The sequence below is a fragment of the Strigops habroptila genome, chromosome 6 (assembly GCF_004027225.2).
Source record: "Strigops habroptila isolate Jane chromosome 6, bStrHab1.2.pri, whole genome shotgun sequence".
NCBI classification, from domain to species: Eukaryota; Metazoa; Chordata; class Aves; order Psittaciformes; family Psittacidae; genus Strigops; species Strigops habroptila.
In genome coordinates, this window is record NC_044282.2 from 48,965,032 (window position 1) to 48,981,025 (window position 15,994).

The window sequence follows — 15,994 nt, forward strand, 5'->3', positions numbered from 1 at the left end:
AATATCAGTCAGAACAGGTTCACTCCATTGTTGATATAAATTGGCTGTTTTCAAGCATATAAGGATCCTATTAAGTAGGATTTGCATTATTCAGCATGAGGTGTAGTTTGAAACTCTTTTGTGTTGTAGGAATCAGTCCAGGGAACACAGCATAAATGTACAATCTTGCCCATGGCTGTAGAAAGAATGAATTTTTCAAAAATAAAATTTAGCTAGAAATCAAGTTCTTGGTGTCCCACAGAAGGAAAAAAACACTCCCTTCGCCCTCCCAGGAGCAAAATTTTTTCAAACTTCATTTTTGAAACTTCAGTTGGAAATGCTATTGAATTCTGATTTGGTCGTTCATCTCATTTCCAGAGAAGTGGCCAAGAAAGACTCTGCAGTAAGTAAAAAAGGAGAGTAGATTCAAGTGGCTCTTTCAGTGAAATGACTGAGACAACTAATCTAAAATGGAACTTCTTTACTTGCCAGCCCATGAACAGTAGTTGAAACACATAAAAGTCAGACAGAATAAGTTTTATTCCCAAGGTAGCACACAGTGGATAACAATTACTTTGATTTTAAGATAAGTCAATATGGAAGCAGATCCACTGAAGAGGAAAAGGTCAGTTCTTGACAAATAGCAATTCCACTAGCTCTATGCCTACAGAAGTAAATTGTCTCCATGGAGTTTTCCTCTGTATTTCAGCTATGAAATTGTTCCTTGTCCAGAAAATTATGGATTGGCTTAGCTTTCAAAGCTACTGTTTTCACATTTGATGGTGATGCAGTGAGCACTGATGAACTTCCTCACCATGGACTGACTTGCAATATTTTCACAGCAACTGACATTATTTGGGGATATTGTCTGTGCTAGTCCTGTTAGTAAAGCCATTCTTAGCCTTGGCACCAAGGTAGCCACATGCTATGAATGTGCACCTCTATCTCCAGCTGTGTCTTCTCTTGCAGAGAAGAAACAAAGCAATCAGTTCATATAACTCAGAAAGCTGTCTTCCTGTTGAGAACAATGGGTCTAGTTCTTATCTTCATTATACAGTCCTTTGCTGGGCTGACATCACTAAAATTCTATTACACCACTGCAAAACTAGTCCTATACATAGAAGCAGTTCTGGAAAATGCTGGAAATATTACTGAGGAGATTCTTCTTTGAAAAAAAAAAAAATCTATTTAATTCCTTTTAGGATTTTGCTCTTATATTTTATCTTGTTGTCTGGACTGCAAAGACATGGAAAAATAGTTACAGGTATTCACTTTTTTTCCCTAGGATAATTTCAGTAAAGTGGATTCATGTTTCATGTTTTGGAGCCATATCCAGTCTTGAAACACCCATTCCCTTTCACAATACCATTCACTTTCACAGTACTGCTGTATCCAATCAACCTCTAAATACAATAATGATATGTCCTTCATTATCTCCTCATTAAACAGAAAAAGTTTCAGTTCTACCCATACTGCATAGTTTACATCAAGTGTCTAACTCCAGTACTTTCAAGAAGAGAAATAGAAACTTCAGTGGTATTTAGCTACAATACTTCTGAGATTTTGAAGTGTTGAAGATAGATTGAGAGAAACAATCTCTAAACAACTGAAAAATATATGTGCATCTACAGACATGTATGCATGCACACACATTTATGCATATGCACATATATATGTGTAGGATTTAGATTTTGTTACAAGATGGAATGAGAATAGTTTTCAGTATTTGGCTTAAAAGTCCTTCTAACACATGGATCTTATTAAACTGTACCTCAGCCTAACTGTGGCTGAGCAAACAAAAGTGGTTCCACATGGCTGATAAAAAGCCTGATCAAGAATAGGAAAGAAAAATGTTTCTACTTGCATTGCTGCCTCCGGAAATCTGCAGATCGAAGACTGAATTATTTTGCCTCTACTGCAGTGTGTGTAATCACTGAAGTTTGACCATATCTCCATTCAAATGAGAGAGAAAATGTCTGATGTATTCAGCCAAACAAAGCCTAGTCATTCCTCATTGAAACCTAATGAGAGCAACAACCATACGTGCAAGGCCAAAAGCTTTCTTCCCTTTACATCTTGCAATCTATTTTCTTCCCACAACACTGTGAGAGTAAAGAATTTCAAAGGTGAATTGAGAATTATGCTCAGATATCTTTGTTAGCTTTATGCACTACAACATTTACCTTTTATGCTAATTATAAAAAATAAATATAATAAATGTGTCATATAATCTTTCTTAAACTTACATACTGCTTCTTATAAGGAGGAAGCACACTGCTTCTTTATGCTGGAGCATAAAGGGACACCTATTTGCCAGCAGAAAGTGTACTTTTCAACTGCCTAAAACAGCACTCTTATCTCTTCGTTGGATGCAGTTACGGTTGCACACCCAACATATCTCCTCTACTTCCTGACAGTGTGCTGCAGCACTGCAGCTTACTGTGCCATGTATGAAAGAAAATAGCTGATGCCTAATCTGCTGATACAGAAATACAAATAGCTTCTCACATTATACAACTGCTAATATGTGATCAAATATTTCTAAACTTAGATTGTTATAAATAGGGAGGCACAAGGAGAATCTAACAGAGCTCTGTAGTACGAGCAAGCTTGTAACAGATAAAGCAGGCAGTCCATGAAAAGAGCCCTGTGAAATAATGCAAGAAAGGTAGAAGATAGTAATATAATTACTCAGCTCAAATGGCACTTCCTGGAAAATGTCGCTGATATGAATGGAGATATTTCTGAAATTAGACACTCTTGCTAAGGTTAAAGTTACAGGTATATACTGATTCAAATAGAATAATGACTAACAATCAAGGCAACCTTTCAAATTAAGCAACTCTTTTTGCTTTTTCTTTTAAATACTGAAAAATACAGATGAGTGAAAGAATCAAGCAAGAGGATCGGCAAAGTGGATACCTTGTGCAGTAGATCTCTATAGAGTGTTCTTGGTCTTCTCCCAGCTCCAAATTTTCTCACATTTCTGTTTCTTAGCTCCTATTTCCCCTCCCCATCACCAGTGAGTGCCTGTTCATCTCTGTCCTCCTGTCTACCTGACATTGCTTCATTCCTTCTCCTCAGGACTTTCTCTCTCCCTATAGTCAATATGCTTATCCTTGACCTAGTATTTACTTCATCGTGATTCAATTCAATTCTCTTACAGAGATAATAAGAAGCAGATAATGAAGTGAAAACAAGTATGGAGATGCAGTTTTGCTTGGTTGGTTGATTGTCAGCTGAACCCAGGACAGTTAGTTATTTTTTCTGTTGCTTTATCTGCTTCTACACAGTTCTTTCACAGAAGCCAGTCAGGATGGAGAGACAAGAGTGGGCTATGAATGGATCCTTGTAAGGGGCCTCAGGTATTCACCCAGGGAGAAAGGAGAGGGGCTGAACACAGGAACATTACACAAGATACAGCTCTATCCTGGAAGCACTGAAATCCTGTTCAACTAAAAATCCTTACTCCACTGGCATGCAAATTGCCTCGGTGCAATTTAATCAGATAAAAAACAACAAACAAAATATTTCATTCTGTAGGAAGAGTGCATGTTATCCTCAGGATGCTGTGTAGAACTAACTAAATGAGAGAAAATCTCTCATGAATGTCTTCTTCACGTAAGATCTGGTGATATGTGTAGGATCATAATATTGTTTTACATCAGTTATCAAATATTATATTTCCATTAAAGCATCTTCCATGATAATAATTATATATGAATATGTGTTATTTCATTACAATAATCTTGCAGTTGTGTCTTTTAATTAAATATCAAACTTAAAACCTTGCAGCTCTAGTGATTGCAATTTAACAAGTTTGATAAAGACAGAAAGCTTAAAAAGAAACAGACACCCCATGATATTTCTCTTTGAAACTACAAGCTAGGTAATGAAGCACACCACTTCAGCAGAAACGTTATCGGAACTTCCTGCCATACTAGCAAATATTAGTCTGATTTCCTGCCACAGCAGGAGGAATTTTCTCTGCTGATTATGCTGAAGAAAATGGGTGAACATCATGTTTCTATTCCATACTCAGGCTCCAAGGCAGGAGAAAATACAGAGGGTGCTGGGTTTCCTCCAAAAGAACTTCATCTTCTAGCATCGTCACCAGTGTTAACACATACTATTCCGAGTGGGGAAAAAAAAAAAAAAAATGAGCACATCCTAGTCTTTTCTCTTTGAGAGAGAATGGGATCAAAGAAATCCAGACACAGCAAAAAATAACATGGCTTAGATTCATTACCACTAAGTCCTTGAAGTTCATTCATCCATCCACAGGGTCCTTACACTCAACCATAACAGTTAGACAGTTCACCCTTTTGTTTCAGCAGTCAGAAAGATGTGAATTATTAAAGTCTAAAATATTCCTTGATCTTTCGTTTGACAAATCCTTTCTGATCACTGCAAAAACAGACTAGCAATACAATTATGCTGTAACCTGTAGGAACCAGTGGTGCACTCAAGGACAACATGAATTTCCAGAGAGGACTAAAACTCATAATGTCTTTTTAGAACACAAAAAAATACTATAAGTAGGCAATGTACAAAGTATCATATAATATGCAAGACAAATACTCTGCAGCCCATTTTCACCACAGAAATAAAAGGAATGCCAACATCAGTAATGAAAAACACAGAACAGTAAGTTGCCTGGAAACAGATAAATGTATTTAAACGTTCATACTTTCTTGAGGAATCTAGAGAGGCTAATGGGAGAAAAAATATGTAACTTTCATTTATGTTTATGTATTGCATTTACATGGTAAGGGTTTTCTGGGAGAGGAAGGAGCACAATGGTGACTTTTGTGACAACGGACCAAGAGCTGCGCCTGTGTCAGCCAGAGCCAGATCCAGTTCCAGACAGCTCCAAATTGGACCCATCACAGGACAAAGCTGAGCACATCAGTGATGTTAGTAGCACCTCTGTGATAGCATATTGAAGAAAGGGTAAAAATGCTGTGAGAGCAGGGAGTGAGAAAAAATGTGAGAGGAAGAGCCCTGCAGACACCCAGGTCAGTGTAGCAGGAGAGGGGGAGGTGCTCCAGGTGCCAGAGCAGATTTCCCTGCAGCCCTTGGTGCAGCCCATAGCGACGCAGGCTGTGCCCCTGCAGCCCATGGAGGTCCATGGTGGAACAGATATCCACCTGCAGCCTGTGGAGGATTACATGCTACAGCAGTGGATATGTCCTGAAAGAAGGTGCAGCTCATGGAGATTCCATGTTGAAGCATGCTCCTGGCAGGAGCTACAGCCTCTGGAGAGAAGCAAGTCTTCTGGCAGGACCTGTGAACAGGCAGGGCACCTACACTGAAGCACATTGCTGCTGATGGACTGCAGCTCACGGGAAGGACCCACACCAGAGCAGTTCATGAAGGACTGTCTCCCATGGGAGGGACCCCATGCTGGAGCAGGGGAACACCATGAGGAGGAAGGACTGACAGAGACGAATTGTTATGAGCTGACTACATTCCACCACCCCCATCCCCCTGTTGCACTCAGGGCAGGGGAGGAAGAGGTAGAAAAGTCAGAAACAGAGGAATGAATTTGAGCCTGGAAAGAGAGGAGGATGTGGGGGAAGGTGGTTTTAGTTTTGCTTTTGTTAATCACCGTGCTAGTCTATTTCTAATTGGAAATAAATTAAATTAATCTTTCCCAAGTCAAGTCTGTTTTCCCACAGAAGTAATTGGTGAATGATTGCCGTACCTTTATCTCAACCCACAAGCTTTTTTAATGTTATTTTCTCCCCCTGTCCTGCTGAGTAGGGGGAGTGGGAGAGCAACCAGCCAAGGTTAACCCACCAGAGTGCATTTTTGGAGACATAAAGAGCAATTAGAATGACAGAATGAAAAGAAATAGTTGGCTATATTTACAGCAGAAATATTTTGCACTCTCCATCTGATTTAAAATTTTGTTTATAATATCAAATATCAGATGTTGCCATTATAGTTCTTTGATAAGAATCATAAATATTTTTTTAAAATTATGTAGGTGCAGTGCTTGTATTGAAAGCATTCCGTCCATATCTGAATAACAACTTCACTGAAAATCCTGTAAATCACAGGATTCACTTGTGACTATTAAAGTTGTGTAATAATTTATAGGTCAAATCATACAGCACAGCAACTACAAAACATCTTAACCAATACTGATAGTACTCACAGAATCCCTATTACTTAATTTAAATAGGAAGAAACAATTGCTATGATTCTGATTTGTACTTTATAGCTTTTCTGTGTTAACAAACTTATTAGTCAAAAGTGACACTTCATATTTTACAGCTGTCATATTTGATCATCTTTAACAATTGTGTTTATCTTTCTTTCATTAAAAAAGGAGGTTATATAAATCATCTTGATCTTTTGAGCATTTACTGAATTCTCTAAGCTTCAATGAAACCCAGAGAAGGGACCTCAGCAGTTCACCTTCTAGTAGGACTAGAAGGGACCTCAGCAGTTCACCAAGATGAACTTGTCAGTTCATCTGCTCCTACATGATCCCTTAGAGATTATCATCATTGAGGAGGATGTTCCAGCCTATCTAGTACTCTATTCCAGATATTCAGAGTGGGGAGAAAGGGTAGGAAAAGACACAAGGAACCCAGGAATGGAAGAAAACGGTAGCCTGTGGTTGGTGAATGCAAAAAGTATTGTGTGTGGGGAAGAGGGAGTTGAAGGTGGGAGCCACATACTTTTAGAAAGAGGAATAAGTAAGTTGCAAAAACAAGGCCTTAGTACTAATGGTTTCAGTTCTTGTATCAGCTCTGTTTAGATTTTAGTGATGCTTCCTTGCAGTCACAGCAACGCCAAAACCAAGGTGGAAATGAAAGGGTAATGCACATAACAATTTCTGCATATTAGAGGAATTAATATCATGCTATTATTTTTTTAGATACTTCATTCAGATGAGTATTTCAAAACAAAATACAGACCCAAGACCTTGTGTTTATAGTTCAGTTCAATTTTTGCTGGTGTTCATGGACAATTTCTATGGACTTCAAATAACAATCATATCAGACACTTCAGGACAATATCTTCTTGAGAGTCATCTAGGTTTCTACACAGATATTTGAAAGCTGAAATGCACACTCAAAACTCAGAAGAGTTTATCTGGAGGGAAAAGTACAGCTGCTCCGTCCCCCTCCTGCAGGTGCACCCTACTCCTTTCATACAGCTTTCTGACCTTCTGACCTTTCTATGGGTTCTATATATGTAGGAAGGCTACAACACTGAAATGAATTTCATTATGCAGATGTGAAGGGGAGAAAATTACTCTTATTAATTTTATAATGACATATTTAAGTTCTGAGAAATTAAATTTCATTCATAATTCAAGAGTACAAATATGTCAGACTACCTGATGGCAAATCAGCTATGCACATCTAATAGCAATTCTGTACTTCAACAGTGGAATGAGAGAATCAAGATTAGGACCTATTTATAGATCCTATTTTGGGTGGCAGGATATAGACTTCAAGGCCATGTGTTCAGATTCTGTCTTACCACAACATAAATGGAAGGGGATTAGATAGCTGTTCCTCCATGGAGCTAGATAAAAGATCATGCAGATGATGCTCAAGGCAAGTCTGAGAAGGCACACTACGCTTGTCATTTCCTTGAGCCAGGGATGAAAAAACATTGGCAGATATTCAAGAAGAGCTCCGAACCTGAGTGCTGAAATGTCAGCTGACATAATGCTAGCAATGAAGAAACTGTGCATAATTTCTCTCTGTCCCCACTTCTCCAAAAGTTTTATTATATACTTAACCAAGACTGTGAATTTTCAGGAATACTATAATGTTATGGGGGAGGGAGGTGTTGGAGGGGAGGGAAGACAAAAAATCTTAACATACAAAAGTATATTAACCTTTGGGGTTTGCTGCTTGATCAATTTGGTAGGGTGCTACTAAAGTTAAAGGTCAATTTATGCTTACTAGATGTCAGTAAAGTCTTAGGAGCATACATGCCTCTGGGCAACAAACGGATTTCACAAGCCAAACTTACAGGAAAACAGAGAAACTTTGAAAACCCTGAGGAGAACTTAGCATTTCAATGGTCCTGAAAGCTAACAGGTATTTCCCTCTGGGGTTTCCATTTGTCCCCAGTATATTATGGCATGGATTGCCAATTCAAGGATTAGTGCATATATTTCTTCCTCTCAGTGTGGGAGCCATTTTTACAGCTGGTGCTTTGGGAAACTTTCCATAATCTTTCATTCTGAAAAGTTATAACCACTAATGGAAGCCATGAAGGCTTTTTTGGACATGCATTGCCTCTTTCCTTTGGCTTCCACACATTTGATACGCACACGCAAGATGCAGAAAAAGCTTCGTAGTGCATTTGTTGTGTTCTAAGAGTGAGAAATCGTGGAAATAACTGGCTGCAGTTTTAATGCCCCTTTATTCCTAAGGAAGAGCACTAAAAGGACAGATGCATTCAAAAGAATGAAAACGGACAAATCTGGAACTGAAGCAGGGCCTAACATATGGGAATAGATAAACCTGTCTATAGAAAAGAAGGACATATGGAATTCTGCCAATAGTCAGCTGAAACTGGCTCAGTTCACAGCCATGAAATGTATATACTGTCTCTTCTCCAAACTTTTCTTTCTCTTTGATTGCTTCTGCTTCCAGTCCAGAAGACCAAATTCCAAGACACTATTCTACTGGGGTTTTTTTGCCCACCTAGTAACAGGATGATCTGGAAACCTTATGAGAACTGTACTTTAACTTGGCAGAAAATCATAGCCCAAACAGAGCCCAGTTTAAAAGCCTGAAGTCTGTAAAAAAGCTCCCTGTGCCTGAAGCCCAGGCCTGAAATGCATTTAGAGGTCCTGTGCCTGCATATGGCTTCAATGGTATACTTGATCAAGGAAACATAATGTGACTTCAGCCAGGCTCCAGCTAGGATGAAGCATGCTGTAGGGATCAGGGATAAATGAAAAGCCAAATTTCTGAGTGTTTTTCCAAGCCAAACAAAGCCACTGAACTTTCTGGGTTTTTCTTGGCACGTCTAGTGCTACTGGGAATTCGAATGGTGCCTGTCTGAGGATAATTGACTCCCTCTGTATGCTATTGTGATTCTCAAAGAAAAAGCAGCATTTTTCTCAATCTTTCCAGGCATAGTCATGTTCTTAATAGAGACTGGACAGAGCAGGAATTGGAATGGGATGTTCTACAAGGTCCAGATTAATGTCCATGAAAGGAAACTCACACCCTGGATCACCTCAGCAGGTGATGACCAATTATGCTAATAATTCATTATATGATTTTATTATCCTTATTTGCATGTTATCCTCATTTTGATTTGTTTGAATGGTTTAGCCACAGCAAGAAAGAGGAGGTTTAAATCTCTGGTTTCTGCTATGCATGTTTCAAGGAAGAAATTAACTGTACCGTACAAAAGCAAAAGAACTCCAAGCTACAGAAGCTCACTATAATGAAAATACAAGCAAAAGTGGCATCATAGCAGGGAGCTGTTACAAACACAAGTCACTTTATTTTTAAACTTCATGTTTTATTAAGGCAGGCCATGATTCAAGTTGTTGATGAAGAGGAAATGTTCACTTGATTCAGTTTTGCCAGTTCAGGAAGTTTGCCACCATTGGTACACTTTTGAAAAGAAAACCCAGATCATCTCAAGATATTTTTCCAACTACTATCCAATCAGTTTATTTGATTATTTTGAGTCTGAACACTGTTCTGATACTCAAGTCAATTAACTCTTTCTTTCTTAGTATGAAGCAGTTAATGAAAAATCTTATTAATTTTATGAGTCTTAAACTAATGTTTTCTCCATTGTGATCTGAATGAGCTAATCCATAGCTGCTAGCCTGATCATCTTCTCTCTGCCCACATGCTAATGCTTGTATCCTTCAGGAGTAGGGAAGACAGGGGCAATTGCCTTACCAGTAACTTATGCTAATTAAATTCTGCTAATAAAAAACTGCAAAGGATTCTTATAACAGTTTTACTATTGCTTTTGAGGTACAAAAGTTCTGAATGTTTTTCTTTTTACAGAATGCCGAACAGAACTTCACAAGCACACACCTTTGTTATTAGACAGCAAGAATGCCCAGAGCATGATCGGCTTTTCTGGTTTTCCTTTTCATGCAAAAGAAAATGAAGTGAAAACAATAAAATTAAAACTCTAGTAACTGCACAAGATAAGGAGATTCTTGCCCCTATGGGCTTCCAGACCAAACACCATTATTATTACTATTGTGGCATTGCAGCAGATTGAGTGCTGGTTAATTGCCTCTTTTCTAAATGATTTTATTTTTAGCTGGGAGCATGGGTGAGGTGAGAAGGGACTGACTTAAAATTCATAACATCCCCTTGGTAAAAGAACCCCCAAAAGGCAACAGCTGCTTAGAGAAGTGAAAACATTGCATCTTCAGAGCTATTCAAGCAGAGTAAGTTTTTCCTCCATAAGTGTGTCACCTAGACTAACAATGAGTCTACAGATATCACATGTAGTTGTCGACAAATGCCAAGAACACAACAAAAATACGCGAGTGTATATGCACAGAGTATTACTAGTCGCTGCTATTGCAAGTCTCAGTGCTATGAAAGCTGTACAAATTCATCTGTGTTATACTCTTATGGTAAACATAATGAAAGTTATTTAGTGTAGGAGAGGAAAAAAAACCCATGCAGTAAATCAACATTTAACAATGAGAGATCCTACAAACTGCATCTGCATTTATATCTAAAAGGTAAAGAACAGGATACTGGTCTTGAGACAGCTCCTAACTGCACTGACACTGGGTGAGAAGCAGGAAATCAGCTTGAAGATAAAGGCAAGTAAATGAGTGAATGAAAGGCAGAAGTGAGCGAAGACCTTACAAGGATGCAGAAAGCTCAGCAGCAGCTGGCTAAAGGCAGTGGCTGACAGGACTAGCAAAGACTGGGCTGCCTGCTCCTCAGGCCAGCATCAGACCTGGCCTTGAGGAATTCATGCTGCCAGGCAGGGTCATTGGAGGAACATTGAAGCTCAGCTTTTATACCCATAGTACAGAAGATAAATTCTAGCTGAAGAGGAGAATTATACTTTAGGTTTTAGCTACTGCTTCTTAACTGGTCTTAAGTCTTGTCAAAGCTAAGTGTCTTTTTCTCCCCTTCACCTTGTCCAGCAGTTTTTCTGGCCTAACTTAGCACTGTCTCAACCTAGGATTGTCTCCAGTAAGTCAAGCAGGGAGTATAGCCATCACAGAGGCTTTATGTCCCAAAATATGGATTAGGGGCAAACCAGTCAGTGTAGGTGCTAGTGATGCCAGTTGCCAGTTCTGGGAGTCAGATCACAGGAGCATGGTCCTTTTAGGAAACAAGCAGAAGAATGTGTCGGGGCTCTGGAGAAACACAAAAGATATTAATCTGCGAAAATTTGAGTCTCAGATTTAGGTTTAGCATCACCTAACATTCATTTCTCCAAAACATGGACTATTCATTCTATTTAAAAGACATGACCTCAATACCTACTAAAGATCTCAGCATGCTCATAACTTGAGCTTTCATCCTGTTTGCTCTTACATCAGTGTCATATTCACTGATGCACTAGCAAAGAGGGGCATAGCTTATCTACCCTCTGTGCTACAACTCAGTTCAACAAAACACTGATGCACAGATTTTTGAGTATGCAGGTAATGCTGCAAAAGCCATGTTACTGAGCGATCTGCCAGGGAGATGCATAAACAACCCTGAGCTGTGAAGTCAGTGTGAGTACCAGGCACAGGATAGTGGAAGACCACACCAGTCTCTGTGGCTCTGGTTGCCATGTACCTGCACCACCTGGACTCCAGAGCCAGAAAAGAGGCATAGCCAAGAAAAAGAGAGCTGGTTTTCTGCTGAAAGGTGAGAATAGAAGGACAGAGGGATGTCTGCATTATGTGTCAGGGTGTCAGTTGATAGTGTTTCTGTAAGAACTAGTAAAGTCATATTAAAAAAAAATTAGATTGGAAGCACTTGTGGAGGTCATCCAGTCCTACCTCCTGCTCAAGGCAGAACTACCTTCAAAGTTAGACTAGGTTGCTTAACACACTAACATCAGAGACAGAGAGACTGGCCAGCCTTTATACTATAAGATAATAGAAATAGCAGGCGATAGTATCACCTAGTCAACTAAAATCCATAACTGAATCTTAGGTTCTTATTTTCTTCTTCATCATTTCAAAATGGGTTTGGAAAGTAAGAGAAGTTCTTCCTGTGACACATAGCTTATCATTGTCTATAGCTTAATCCTTCGTTTCTGCAACCTTTCTTCTGGTAATGTAGGTAATGAATGAAGCAAGAGGAAAATCTGGAACTGGAGGCCTGAGCTGAGACCTGGTTTTACCGTTGTTCACTGAATGGTCCTAGCAGCCTACTACAACTACAAACAAGCCCTAGCCAGAAGACAAACCCTCACACAAACCCTCAATTTGGAAAGCATCGCAGTTTGAAGTTCTCCCATTTCCACCCCACCCTGACCTTATATTTTAAACATTTTCCTTACCCATAATACAGTGACACTTATCCTTCACACACACCACAGTGAAGGATTGGGTTGAAAACTTTATGCCTCCAGCAAAGGTGGGACATGAACACTATGCTGGGAGTGACTCTGTGACTCAGATGTACAGTTCTTCCCTTAATTCCTCCTTGCTCCTGGCACACAGTAGTTTACTGCTGAGCTACTCCAGTTGTAAAATATGACCCACCCTGCAATGGCTCATCGACTGTTTATATAACCCTTTGCTTTGTCTGTGTTTTCCAGATTTGTTGCAGGACAGGAAAGTAAAACCAAGGACTTCACTTTCTTCCTCCTGCCCAGAACAATAGCCAGGTAGTTACCTAGATAAGAGCTGGGCATACATGTTTCAGACAAGGCAAGAAATTAATTTCAAATTAAGTGTGCATGTGGGGGGAGAAATCATATTTAACTATATATTTAACAAGGCAGGCAGAAGAAAAGCCCAACTCTGAGCTTCAGAGAGCAGACAAATATAGGAGAACTACATTGTTGAAAAGTGAGAAAATATAAAGCTGTAGGAAAAATTATTGAATTGCTGAGATAAAAATGTCTGACAATATTGGACATTTTAAGTGCTTTACAGACAAACTATTAATGGTTTAATAAATGACAGTAGGGAAATGACACTTATCTCAGAAAAATGCAATATTTTCAACCATGTTAGAAAAAAAGGTCTATTTTAAATCACTTTCAAATTCATGATTCTATCTTTAAAAAGAGGAACAGGAAAGTCTATAAAGGCAGTTTTCTGTGCCACACTCAATTGAACCTGTTCCTCACCCCATATCCACTTCTCCCACTGCAAATTAGTTTGACAGGTTCCTGGCAGGGCTTCAGCAACTTTGCATTTCTCTGGAATTAGCGAAAATGCTAATTTGGGCAGTTTGCTACTAGTGCAAGTTTTTTAGCCTGGCTGAAGCTCCAAGGCTATTTGAGATATCAAATCAAAGAACAAAGGGAGACCTGTCATAAGTCCTAAGAGAAGGAAACAAATAGTGCTTGAGGAATTAAAAGGAGAATTCTTTACACCAAATGTCGAACACTGTAAACTCAATGCTGCAGGAACAACTGGAGTTGCTCTAAATCAGAGTGGAGGAGAGGAGGGAAGAGGAAGGGAAATGTGCTCCATTTCTTTCAAACAAGGGCTGCCAATGAAAGGGTGGGGATGGCCTTAGATAAGTTTCCTGATCCACTTCCACTGAAACAATGGGGTGGCAGAGCCATTTGCAGGCAATGGAACACGTACGTCGGACTACACCCCTTCCTCTTGGATGAGGTTATGACTGTGCTCATCCGCACAGCCCTCAGCACAAGACCGCCTGCTTGCAGGGTGCTGTGGCCAGAGCTGACGGCATCGTGATCACAACCTAACACCCGAACCTTCAAATCACAGCAGTGGGAAAACAATCAAGCAGAAATTTTATCAGCAATGTAACACAAACTGCTTCCACACCCTCTGCTGAGTCTTACGCATTTGCACTACCAATTTGTGGTACAGCCTGTAAGCTTTTCAGATTAACCTAAACTAGAGACTGCACTAATTTGTTGAAACAGGTTTATCTTGTAAGTAGGTCCAAACTATGTTTTGGGGCTTTTTTTGGTAATTGTTTGTGTTTGGGGTTTTGAGGTCTTTCCTGTTTGTTTTTAATATTCATGTCACAGAACTTGAGCCCCGGGCAAGACTATAAGGGGAAGTTGCTAGTGCTGCATCCTCTGTAGAAGTATCTAGGACATAATACAGGCAAAGCCACATTGCACAGGTGCAACCTCAGCACAACATCATAGTGTAGTATGCAGCCAGCACGGGATATTTCCAGCTAGCTTGAGTATTTGTGGCAACAGCACAGAATACAAAGCAAGGAAAAAACCAACCAAACTTCCCTGCTAGCTAAACAGGTGTTTATCTTCAAGATCTGTTTTTCAGGCAAAATTTTCTTTGTTTTAACCCTTGCTGGCAAATTGTGTGGACATTTTCAGATACGACTGCAATATTCACATGCTCCAAAATTTACATTTAAAGCTGAATAAATGTCAAAAATACCAACAAACCAAACCCACAAGAAATGCATCACAAATATCTCCTACAAGAAAAGACGGATGAATATTCAGTATCTGATATTTCTTAAGGATGTTTATACTTGCTGAGAAAGCTATTACATTTTCTGTCATCAGTTGAAACTAGAATATTTTGAAATAGAAATGGTGAGGAGAAAAAAAAGATCAAAATATGACCACCTTTTTCTCTATTGCCTGCTGCAGTCCCTCCAGAGTGCCATTAATATGTGCAGGCTGAATTCAAATCTGGAGCAAAATGTCACAGTAAGCCAAATTCAAGTTCTGACCATTCCTGCAAATATGTGGTATACCAGGGTTCCTTTCATTAACAGCCAACTACCTCACAAGTTTGTCAGGTAGCAATAAAATATTTATTCTGCCATTATGATTCCACAGGCATCCATCAGACAAAACAACTGTCATCTCAAAACATACATACATACACACAGAATCCTGAAGTTTACTTTAAAATTTCATATTTCAGCTAACACTCTCAGGTGAAGGTTTGCAAATCCACAGGCAAATGGAAGTCTTTTCCTCCCATAAAACACACGGTTATGTTGTGGAAATCTCTTGCCACAGGATGTGTGATGGTTTACACTGTTTCAATCCCAAGGCTCTACAAAGAGGGAAGAGTGAATAAGCATCACTATGTTCCTGTCTTGTTCTTACATATATATTCCCTTTCTATCTCCTTGACCTGGTCAAAGTCAGGGGAACTGATCTGGGTGGACCCATGGCCCTTCTTTTGCCAGGTGGCAGCAGCAGCTCTAAGGGAATTGTATTTTTTCTCACTGTCTATGATGATCTTATTTTAGGTCCTACTTCAGTGCACATTTTACTTTATAATCAGCGTAAAATCTGTGATTCCCACTGTTCCAGAATCTTTTTGGCATCAGCATGATTTTAGTCCTCGTTTTCAGGCCATCTTTCCATGGCCTTACCCAAAACTAAAGTCTTATATAGAGGATTACATGTTCACGTGACCCAACACTTATATCTTTGGTGATTTTAGATAATACCATGCTTGTTAAATATATAATCCTCGTGTTTTGGGACACATGCCAAGGAGTTACTGCCTGATGTTATAAAGAAACTTTCCTTTGGGCAAGTAACAATATATTTCTCCCTTTGCAGGGATTCTGACGCTTGCTTCCAAAGCACCAGGAATTAACATGAGAAAGGATAAATTGCAAAATCCTGCTTTTCCAGGGATTAAAAGATAAGCTTGCCAAATGTCTCAAGAGACTGAAATAGAAGATAAAATCCTACTATATAAAATGAGATGTAATTTTAGAGATAGGTAATGCAAAGTCAATATCGCTTTTCCAAAACTGCCAGGCAATCATGATCTTCAGACTTTCTTGGAAAGGAGCACTAACCTCATGCAGACAAGTCCAAGGAAGTATAGTAGGAATGTCTGTTCATTACTGAGGTTAACTGAATATTA